The sequence below is a fragment of the Silene latifolia genome, chromosome Y, assembly GCF_048544455.1.
Source record: "Silene latifolia isolate original U9 population chromosome Y, ASM4854445v1, whole genome shotgun sequence".
NCBI lineage: Eukaryota > Viridiplantae > Streptophyta > Magnoliopsida > Caryophyllales > Caryophyllaceae > Silene > Silene latifolia.
Window position 1 is genome coordinate 262,006,419 of NC_133538.1, and position 11,355 is coordinate 262,017,773.

The following is an 11,355-nucleotide window of genomic DNA, read 5'->3' on the forward strand; positions in this document are numbered from 1 at the left end:
ACTAATACTCATATAATACATTAATAATATTAGTAGTGTTTTTGAACAATTTAGATTAAAACTACTCAAGTTTTTAGAGAAAAGAAAATAAGCATATGAGAGAGGGATTTTGCATGTGTATTATTTTGAGAGATGGTAGAGGAAAAATGAGAAGAACAAATTATTCTCATCCTTGGTGTATGTATTGTCCAAATGCTCTATTATAGAGCATTCTGGTCTTCTCCAAATATCACATGCAATAATCATTTATATGTAGGTAGTAGGCTAGCTTATAAAGTGTATCATAAGATGTTGGAGCATCTTTCCAACAACAAAATGACAAAACTCAAAAATCAAGCATGCTCACCCTTTGGACAGTGCACTTGAGTGCATATGGGTCTATTTTTGTCTTATAATATTTGTCCCACAAATACTTTATAGTCTTATGTTTAATTATCTTACATAATCAAATATTAATTTGATCATACAACAATTATGTGACAAATTAATAAACATATATTCACTCAACTTATTGAGTAATATTTTAGCATTATATCAACATATAATGGGTCCCCATAATAGCTAGTTAGTTAAATTTGCAACCTCTTGTAAATGTAAATAACTAATTACCTCTACCTCGAAATATATATAAAACCTCAATATAATTTAGTAAATTAATATATTAATCCACTAAATCGAATCTTATTTAATCGAATTACAATAAGATACATATTTCCTCTCATAAATATAAATTGTTCTTATTTAATGAATTAATTAACTTGTATCAATATGCAACTAATTAACTTTACTGATTAGGGCATCATCCTATAGGTGTGACCTTAAGGGATCAAATGACCACCACTGTCCTATGACAGTAACGTCAAACTCTAGCAAGCCAATTGTTATCGATTAATGTTGATCAGTTGACTATATAATGAATCACCCTTACGTATTCTTATTATGAGATTTAATTATGATTTTAAATCATGTGATCGCACTATTGTTGAGGACACATACTCCAACAATGTCCCACTTGTCCGAGACAAGTGTGCGTCACCAATTCTCTTGTCCTATTACAATCTCCCACTCAATGCAAGGTGTCTTGCAGGTCGTACTTGCATTTGATCATATCTTGAGTGGTTTCCTCGATCTGGAGAGTAACTGTCTGACCGAAATTATCTACCGTAGATACCTTTCGAGCGTGGCCACGCATTATCAGTTCACTACTCCTCGAGTGGCCCTGAGATTTCCAAACAACCCTGACAAGGGGGTGGACAATTCCTACCGCACTATTCCCTTTGTATAGCCACAGTTCATCATGACCCAAAATATACTCATTTGACTTCAGTTACGACAGTCGTAGAGTATAAATCAAAGCTAATCAAAAACTTGTGCCAACTTGGGCGAATAGTCTCTAGTCAAAAGAATCAACTCATAAGAACACTATAGTAGCTCTCGCCACGAACAGGCTTTATGAATTTCCAGAACTTTATAAGCGGTCACTGCCTGACAGAGTATCCCATACAGTCTGTCTATGTAATCGACTAGTCATCCCTTATGACCCTGTGGCACTTGAAGTTGCCATTAATCACATCACACTGTAGTCACATCGAGACGTCACCTCCTATAAGTAACCAGGGGCAAATACTATGTCAATCCAGTTCACTTCAATGGGGTTCAATATTGTCTCAACAACCCTTTTGGATATAACAAAGTAATGAATGAGTTTAAAGAAACTCAAACGATAAATGCAATTATCATATATGAATAGTCAATACCTTATTACTACTTCATATCTTATAATCTATAGTGTATCTTTTACACTAGTTAAACTGCAATAAAAGCTTGGTAATCTATAGTGTATCTTATAATCTATAGTGTATCTTTTACACTACTTGGAAAACCACTTAGCAGCCTATAGCTATTTGAGAGGTGCTGTCTTAGCTGGTCCTTGGACTGCAGCTCTATCTCATCCTCGTCTTGTTCCAAGTCACAAGATTATTTGTTCTTTGGCAGCTCAACATAAATTGGCAACAGTGGACAATCTGCAGAATAGAGGGTTTTATGTGGTTAATCGATGTTCCCTCTGTGAAATTGCCCTTGAGGATCATGCTCACTTGTTCTTTAATTGTTCATTCTCTAAGGATGTCTGACATCAGCTTCTTCGGTGGATGGGTATGCACCGTCTTTGGTTCTTGTTCTTGTTGAACTTGAACACGCAAAATTTGGGAGTACACACAATTGGAGGATGGCCTGGTATTGTACTTCATTGGCAGCTGCTGTTTATCAAATCTGGAATGAGCGAAATACTCGTCTTTTTAGAGGAAGAAAGGCTACAGTTACTGAAAATGTTAGCAGGATTAAATTTCTTGTTTCTACTCGACTTCTAATGTGGACTAGTCATAAGCAATACTCGATTCTAGCTGCTAGTTTATGATCTTGTTGTATAGTGGATAGTCTTTGCAAAAATCTCTTGTAATTTCTTTCATAATTTGAATGAAATGATAAATTTTTTGCAAAAAAAAAAAAAAAAAAAAAAAAAAAAAAACATTGCACGGGACGTGGCTACTAATGTCACATTCATACTTATGGCTTGCATCTCACCATAAGAACGGATGGGAGCATCAATCCCGGCGATCATATCGCAACTAGAGGGCTTATAGCTCACCTCTAGTATCCGATAGGACCAAGACAAACAACACAAGGCATTACTCTTGCCTTGAAAGACAATTACCAATATCAATAACCAAGCAAGACATTTACTACTCATATATCAATATATAATTCCCCTGGTAGGACGACAATGGTACTCCCAAGACTCAGTCCTAGTCTAAATCAGGCCAGACTCTCGGGGCAGAACGGTCCCCGATTCGACATGCGGTAGAACAGTTCGCATCCAAGGCTCGATCGACAGAATGGAAGTCGAGAACCCACAATCGGCAGAACAGTCCGAAAGAGGCGGAAAATATGAGCTAAATCCACAATTAGCAGAACAGTCTGAAAGAGGCGTAAAGATAAGTCAAGCAATATGGTATAGCATAAAGGCATTATCAAGAATACGACTCAACCAAGCGATACGAATCAACTTGGAAAGAGACTACTACGTGTAATGAACCGATGATAATCCGAGTGAGATATTTCATGCCAAATCACAATCATGAATATGAATGGGTAACCCATTTCCTCAATATTTGCCAATTGAATAAGAAATGTAAACAAACGGAAATGAACCGTTTATAATAAGCAAAACAAGCATCCAATCATAAATGACTCAATTTAATTAAGTAAGTAGAATAATTCACTCATATTTGAGATACGATAAATAGATGAGAATGAACGGATTAAAAATTCATATTATAGGCAAGTGAGACATTTCATCAAATTTTGACTTGAATAAATAATAAATCCCATATTTATGATTAAGGTGAGAAATATATGTATAATGAACGATATTTAATGGATTACGCTATATAAAACATGAGACGGTCATTAAACTATTCAAATGAAGCAGACTTGACATCGAAAATACCCATAATCTAAATGTAGCCCAATAACTTAATCATGTAAACCCAACTAAATAAATATGACAAGTCCAATTAAATTAACGGGTCAAACCCAAATGAATAGATATGACAACCCAACTTACTAAGTATAACTAGCTCAATTCATTAAATCTAACTAGCCCAATTTATCAAACATGACTAGGCCAAATTACCAAGTGTAGTTAGCCCAATTACCAAAATCCAATGAGCCCAACAACTAAGTACGTGAGTGGACGATATTAACGAAGTAAGTTATAAAATTCGAGACGGAAATTAAATAATTCAAACATACCAAATTGCGCCCAAAAACAATCCATAACACAACTCAAGACGTCATTTGGACATCAATCCTACACGACTCAAGGATGTCATACCGCACCTATACACGACTCACATCAAGCCCTACACGGCCTCACCACCAGTCACTTATACAGCCCATATCAGCCACGTTTTCGCTGCGCCAAAACAGCCGCCAACCAACATACGATCAGCTCCTAACGCCACCCAAACCAGACCGCCATGTATAGCCTAAAACAGTCCATGGACAACCCTAATCATAACCCGACAGCCATATCAAACCACCACCATTTCCTGCCCAATACAGAGGACGAGCAGGCTACTAGACCCGCAACACAGACTACACCGAAACCTTTTTGACACGATATTTTCAAGTAAAAACAAGACGAAACTTTCCCAATCAAACGAGTACTAGAAGGTGATTTTGACATGTAAAAGACACACAGAAATAGTCCTAAGATGTAGTATACGTCCATCCTCAAGATTGTCTCATAACAGACTCAACAACAGTCCCAAAATATCATTATACAATCCATGAGTAACCTGCACAAAGCGACTCCAAGCAGTCCTAAACAGCCTACTCGACACACTATAACAGTCCCAGCAACGTCCCGATTTCTGTCTTTAAACAAGCTAATTCCAACTCCTATAAATCCAAGGAACCGTGCCAAAATCAGAGTCTAAACACTCCAGCTCAGCATCAATTTGAGGCCATAAATTTACATACAAAAGAGAAAAGACCATAAAGGTTTAAACTTTATCAAACAAAAGCATAAAAATGACACAAGAGAAAGAAATTTCGACATTTGTCGAGTAACCTATCACCGTTACCTCAAACACTCCTTATTCTTCGAATAAATGGTCCACAAGGCACGAGCCTCACTCCGGGTCTTCGAATCCTTCATAAAAGGGCAAGAAAACGGAATAAAGAAGCTAAAAGACGACACTTTTATAAGACGGCAAAAGACGAAACCACTACAAAAAGGAGACTTTCTTACCTTGAAAGAAGGAGGAAGGAAAAAGGAAGAGAATGGTACAAAAATTAAGGAAAAAGGTTGAGAAATGAGAGAGAAATCGGGGTTTGAATGGTCGAAAAATGGTGTTTGCAGCTCCTGTGTTTGTATGTTGTTGTTCACTGAGTTTGGTAATTTAAAAAGAAGAAAGAAATGACGGGTTGGGTTGGCGAGGGAATAAAATAATAATAATAATAATAATAATAATAATAATAATAATAATAATAATAATAATAATAATAATAATAATAATAATAATAATAATAATAATAATAATAATAATAATAATAATAATAATAATAATAATAATAATAAGGGTTATTTAATGTAAATACTCCAAACTATTAGGCTCCTTCTTAAATTACTCCAAACTTTAATTTGACTAACATTATACCCAGCTATTACATCTATTGTCATAGAATAGAATTACAGTTTTATTAACCGGGAGCAGCAGGTCATTATTCTTATAGAACCCCCTTTGTTCCTCATAATCCTGTTTTCTCTCCCTCCTATTCCTTTTAGGATGATATATGTGGGTGACTCCATCATAATTGACTACATCAGCACTCTGCCTATAAACGTAGCAACACCAAATACGAGATCGTAAGCAAAAGAAGTGTAAACTAAAGAACATTCTTAGTTGTTGTAAACGTTGTTATCTCCTCAAAATGTGGGAGGAAGATCGCCCAATATCTTTTTTGCAATTAACTAGGAGTATAACCATAATTAATTATATAATTAGATAATTTAAGTTCCTAAACTACCCTTTACTACTAACTAGATTGAAATTCAAATGTTAAGGGAGGGAAATGAAAAAAAGCTACGTAATTTACTATTACACCCCCGGTGGCGCTCACTTTGGATGTCACCCGGTGGCGCCATCTCATTTTCCTTCCTTTTACTACCTTACCTGCAATGCTCCCCTCTTCCATTTTACTTTCTTTTTCTTCTCTCTTCTTCTTAAAATTTCCTCCATTGCCATATTCATCTACTTCAACCTTTCGTTTTTCATTCTTTCCATGGTCATTTGTCTCTGAATAGGGTTGCTAATTAGCACCAATTATAATGACTAATTAGCACTAAGTAAAACAAAATTCCCAAATTAATTTGGGGGTTAGGAGAAGAAAAATAGATGACCTGATTTAAGATGATGTCATTTGAATATCCTGAAATTACACAAATTTTACTTTAAATAACCCAATGTTAAGGTATACTATAGTCAAAATTACAGTGAGTAGAATGGTGGCAATCTATGTTATTAGTCATAGTAAGGTATCAGATCGTAAAAATTGCGACGAAGATAATCTCTCTTTGTAACTTAGTTCTCATCTGATGAAATTAAACGTGGGCCATTTCAGATTCATACATTCAATTATTAATTGGAATCCAGTTAGTCAGCATTCAATTCAATGCTACTGAGCATTACTAATCTTAATATTTGCATAAAACAGTAAAGAAGCATGGGCGTTGAGCTGTTGATGATTTATGCGGATGGTAATGGCGGTGGTTAAATTTGATGGTTTATGATGTGTGGTGGTCAATGTTCAAAATAATGGTGAACAAGTGATAAGAATGATATATGGACTATGGTTGTTAATTAAGGGTGAAGAAGATGATAATAATGGGATAGCCTTTTGAAAGATGACTTGACTAACAGGTAGTAGGTCCCCCAAGTCTATTAAGTGAAGAGGGGTTAATACTTGAGTTTATTCTAAAATAAAATGAAGTTGAGAGTATTTTGAGAAGACCGCCTATAGTTGAGAGTATTCATGTTAAATAATCCTATAATCCTAATAATAATAATAATAATAATAATAATAATAATAATAATAGTAATAGTAATAATAATAATAATAATAATAATAATAATAATAATAATAATAATAATAATAATAATAATAATAATAATAATAATAATAATAATAATAATAATAATAATAATAATAATAATAATAATAATAATAATAATAATAATAATAATAATAATAATAATAACAATAATAATGAATGGTCCACTCGCTATATTTTCAAGCTACAATCTTTCTGGGATCTAGATGTTGTTTCATGTGTTTCTCCTCTTTGGGCTCAAATTCTACGAATCAGAGATGAATTTGTCCTGAAAATGGGGTCTCCAGGAGCAGCACGGCATTGCTTCCACACTTGGATGGTCCTGAACAAATTTCCTCTTCATGAGGCTTATGAATGTTTCCATGGTGTGCATCCTGAACCCAAATGGATGCGTCCCCTTCTTGACCCCATTGTTATTCCTAAGCATGCTTTCACTGCCACTTTGGTTGTCCAGCAGGGGCTTGCTACTGTGGACAATATTTGTAAGCGGGGAATGGTCTTAGTGAACAGGTGTACCCTCTGCTACAGTGCAGCTGAGAATACTCCGCACTTATTCTTTGTCTGTCCTTTCTCAAATGGACTTATGCAGGAGGTATTGGTTTGGCAAGGAGTTACTAGACGGGTTCTGAGCTTGAAGCATGAGCTTTATAAGCTGGCTCTATGTCGCGGGAAGCTGTGGAAAAAGAAGTTAGCTTATTGTGCGCTTCGCTACCATTCATCACATTTGGCAGGAGCGCAATATCAGGATTTTTAACGGTGCGAGGCGTACGCCTGCTCAGATTCTAGCTAGGATAAAATATGAGGTGTGTGTGCGTTTTTATGCCTGGAATCGTGGGGTTGATAATGAACAACTCCTTAGCTTGCTCATAGGTTGAGGGTCTTTTTCTTATATATTGTTTATGTAAGTTAGTAGGACGAGTTGTAATCTTTCGTTTTCGTTTTTTCTGTTAATGAGAATTGCTGACCTTTCTCCAAAAAAAAATAATAATAATAATAACAATAATAATAATAACAATAATAATAATAACAATAATAATAATAACAATAATAATAATAATAATAATAATAATCATAATAATAATAATAATAAAAGGATTTTATAAATGTAGAGTGTAAGAGAGATAGGTGAGTGTGTTGTCGATACGGGATAGGTCGAGAATAAATTAGCCTAACATGTGAAAATGTGACGGTCTTATGCTAAACGGGAAAAAGTCTTAAATCTATATCAACTTAAGACGGGAAAACTATTATCACGACTATCACTATTATTGTCCGACCAAAAATACGTATTTTTATATAAATTGAGCTTTAAAATATTACTTGTATAAAAATCGTATTTGAAATAAAATTAATTAAATTGAATAATTCAAAAATATAAAATAAAGCAATCAAACGGCTTAATAAATTATAATTGTCAAAATGGGAAATTCGCGGGTGTTACAATCACTCCACCTTTTAAAAAGTTTCGTCCTCGAAACTTGAAAGTAGAAATGGAAGGCTAAATAAAATAAAATTGGAATTTTGCAATCGGTAACCAAAACATTTAAAAGGTTACTTACTTGTAAGAATTAAAATTCTTTCAAAAGTTTCAACTAAAATTTTCTGACAGAACCAGGTCGAAAGGCAAATCATTTGTATAAATCAGAATCAAAACACTTTCAAAAACATTAACGGAAAGTTTTCAAAAGTGTAAGTCTCATTCATGGAACTAAATTGCTCTTGTCGTGCACACAAGAACACTAACTTTCCAAGTCAAAGACAAATTTAAAACAAAAGCTCTTGCCGATAAGCGTAGAACAAGTTATCAAACGTCTCCAATAACGAGTTCTAACATCCGATCAACGTTAAAATCAAAAGAAAAAGGTAATTCCCTCAAATATTCTTTGCAAAAGTCCAATGGGAGTTGAAAGATTCATTGTTGATCTTCAAAAAGGAGTCAATTCCTGAAAATATAGTATTAAACTTTGACAAAGAAGTCATAAATAGATCAAAGTTTACAGGAATTGTATAAAATTTAAAGGAGTCTCGGGTTAGCAATTAAAATCATGTTAAAGAAGTCTATACTCAAATAAAAAATAGGGGACTAAATCAAATTTTCACTTTCAAATCTTTTTAAAATAGGTAAGGTTTTGTAAAGTAACATAAAATTTTAACAACGAATCAAAACTGGTAGTTTGATTTGTTATAAATCGTATGAAATGAAAAGCAATTTAGACATCCTAAAAGAAAATTACGCTAAGAGAATCCAAACCTAAATAACAAAAGAGTAAAGATGAACTCTCTAGGGTGAGAATTGAAGTAAGGTCAACAAGGAGGTTAAAGATAAAGTTTCATAGGTTACCAACATCAAATTTTAAGGAGGAGCATGCTGAAGCGAGGAAGAGAGGTATGAACGGTACGCTTACGATCAATGAGGAAAGGAAATTAGACAACAAGGGAAACGCCAGATACTCAAACCTCAAACAACAACATCAACCTAAGCGGTTCCGAAAACTTCTTAGCAACAAAACTCATAACCACGTCACTCCCAAGGGTTTCCTCAAAACACTCATGTTACTTCATCTTAAGCTATTCCATGAACAAGGTATTTCACTTTAAGTGTGATTTCACCACTCCAAATCCTTAAACATCTATAAACAACTTCCACAAGATCAAGGTCAAAGCTTCTAACAAAGCTATACTCATATCCAACTAGGGTCAACTAGGAGTTCCTCAAAAAAGTAAAACCCTCAATCAAAATCCCAAGGTATATTCTTTCAAATCCGATATCCTAGCACTTTACTTACCATCGAGTTCCTAAGAAACAAGATCTCAGTTGTAACAATGCTTTACCACCGCATATTTCCTCATCCTAACACCAAAAATCAAAACTATGTCCTTTAACTTAACAATTGGCGTCAACCATACCATTATCTCAAGTAGTAATCAAGATCACTCACTTAGACCAACTAATAATCCCACAATTAGCATTTCTCATATGGTAACGTACACATTAAACCCTCATATCCAAAGCAACTACGAAAGCCAATCACAAACTCGACTTACTTAGTCAATCCTACATCCTCAAATTCACCATTCAGTTTCATCTATTTTAAGTCAAGTACTAAGCACTAGCATCCCAAGACACGTCTCACAACAGTTCCCAAGCCTTTCAAATCCCAAACATAAATAACAAAGCAAAGTTCTATAACTTTAGTAACATAGGCATTTCATTCTTAACACACAAAATCCACCAATCAATTATACTCACTTTATCAAGGAACTAGGTACAAGAGTCACCAAGTATGTCTCATCATCCTACCTCAGTCTTCCTACCATCACAACCTCTCAAAACCAGGGTTATGGGTCAACCACAAACAAACCCCACAAAGCCAAATTATCCAACCAAAGTTAACATCCCACAAAAGAAAGAGAACAATCTACAAGGCGTCAAGGGAGGATAAGCAAGGAATAAGGAGAAGTTTAGAGGGCACAAAAGTAACTACCAAGGAAAGGAAAAGAGAGTTTAGAAAAAGGATAGGCACCATGAGGTAAAGAATAAGGCAAGGTACACAAAGAATGAAGTATATCTTCGAGGAAGAAGAAGCATTCTTCAAAGGTTGAACTAATCTTCGATTTTCGGCACTAGGCACCAAGTCTTGATCGCAACACGGGTAAGCTCATGGTCATTGATCCAAGAGTACAAAAATGATTGACAATCAACAAACATGTTAGAACTTAACAAAGAGCAAACACACTACAGACTACCACCTTAGGTCCTTAAGTCTACCCATCTCTCATTCGTTATTCAAAGTCAAGTTCAAATTTAAATTTGGGGTACACGTGTGTGCGTCGGGTACACGTGTGTACGTCGGGAGAAACATAGGCTCTGATACCAACTGTGACACCCCACAATAAAGCGGAAAAAAAATAACAACTAAATTAAAGCGGAAATTTGTGATATTTTTAAAACTTTTAAAATTACTAGTTAAGGAATAGCACGCGGGTGCCACTAAAGAAATGAAACAAATACAACAATATACAAATTTAGGTTATTACAACTCAAGTCTAGAAAATGGGGAAAAGATATCCCACGAATAAACATATAAGGGGTTTCTAAACTAGTAACTAAGGTCCAAGGGTTTAGTTCTCGCTAGCCCACACATCTTCCCCATGTAAGCATCTTCACCACCTGTCATTCATGTAAACATGAACGCCATAGTCAGTGGGGAGTAACTCAAGGTTCTCCCACCCACAAAATGTCGAAACGAACATAACAAAGAACTAAAACAGGTAAGTCATATAAGATACTTACAAAAGATAAGAATATCAAGTTTATATTTAAACACGGCAATTGAATGAGATGGAACAAGATAGATCAACCTTAGCATGATAACGATTAAACTATTCGTGTGAGACAATTAAATAATATGAAACACGAGAATACGGTAATCTACACCAAAGCACGCATTTCAAGGAAATACAATATAGATGTGAGATTGGAATCCGAATCATGTGAAATAGTCAAGTAGGGATTAATCAATGCAAATCACAAAAATAGAAACCGTAGCCATTACTTGGAAAACCACTTAGCAACATTGCACGGGACGTGGCTACTAATGTCACATTCATACTTATGGCTTGCATCTCACCATAAGAACGGATGGGAGCATCAATCCCGACGATCATATCGCAAC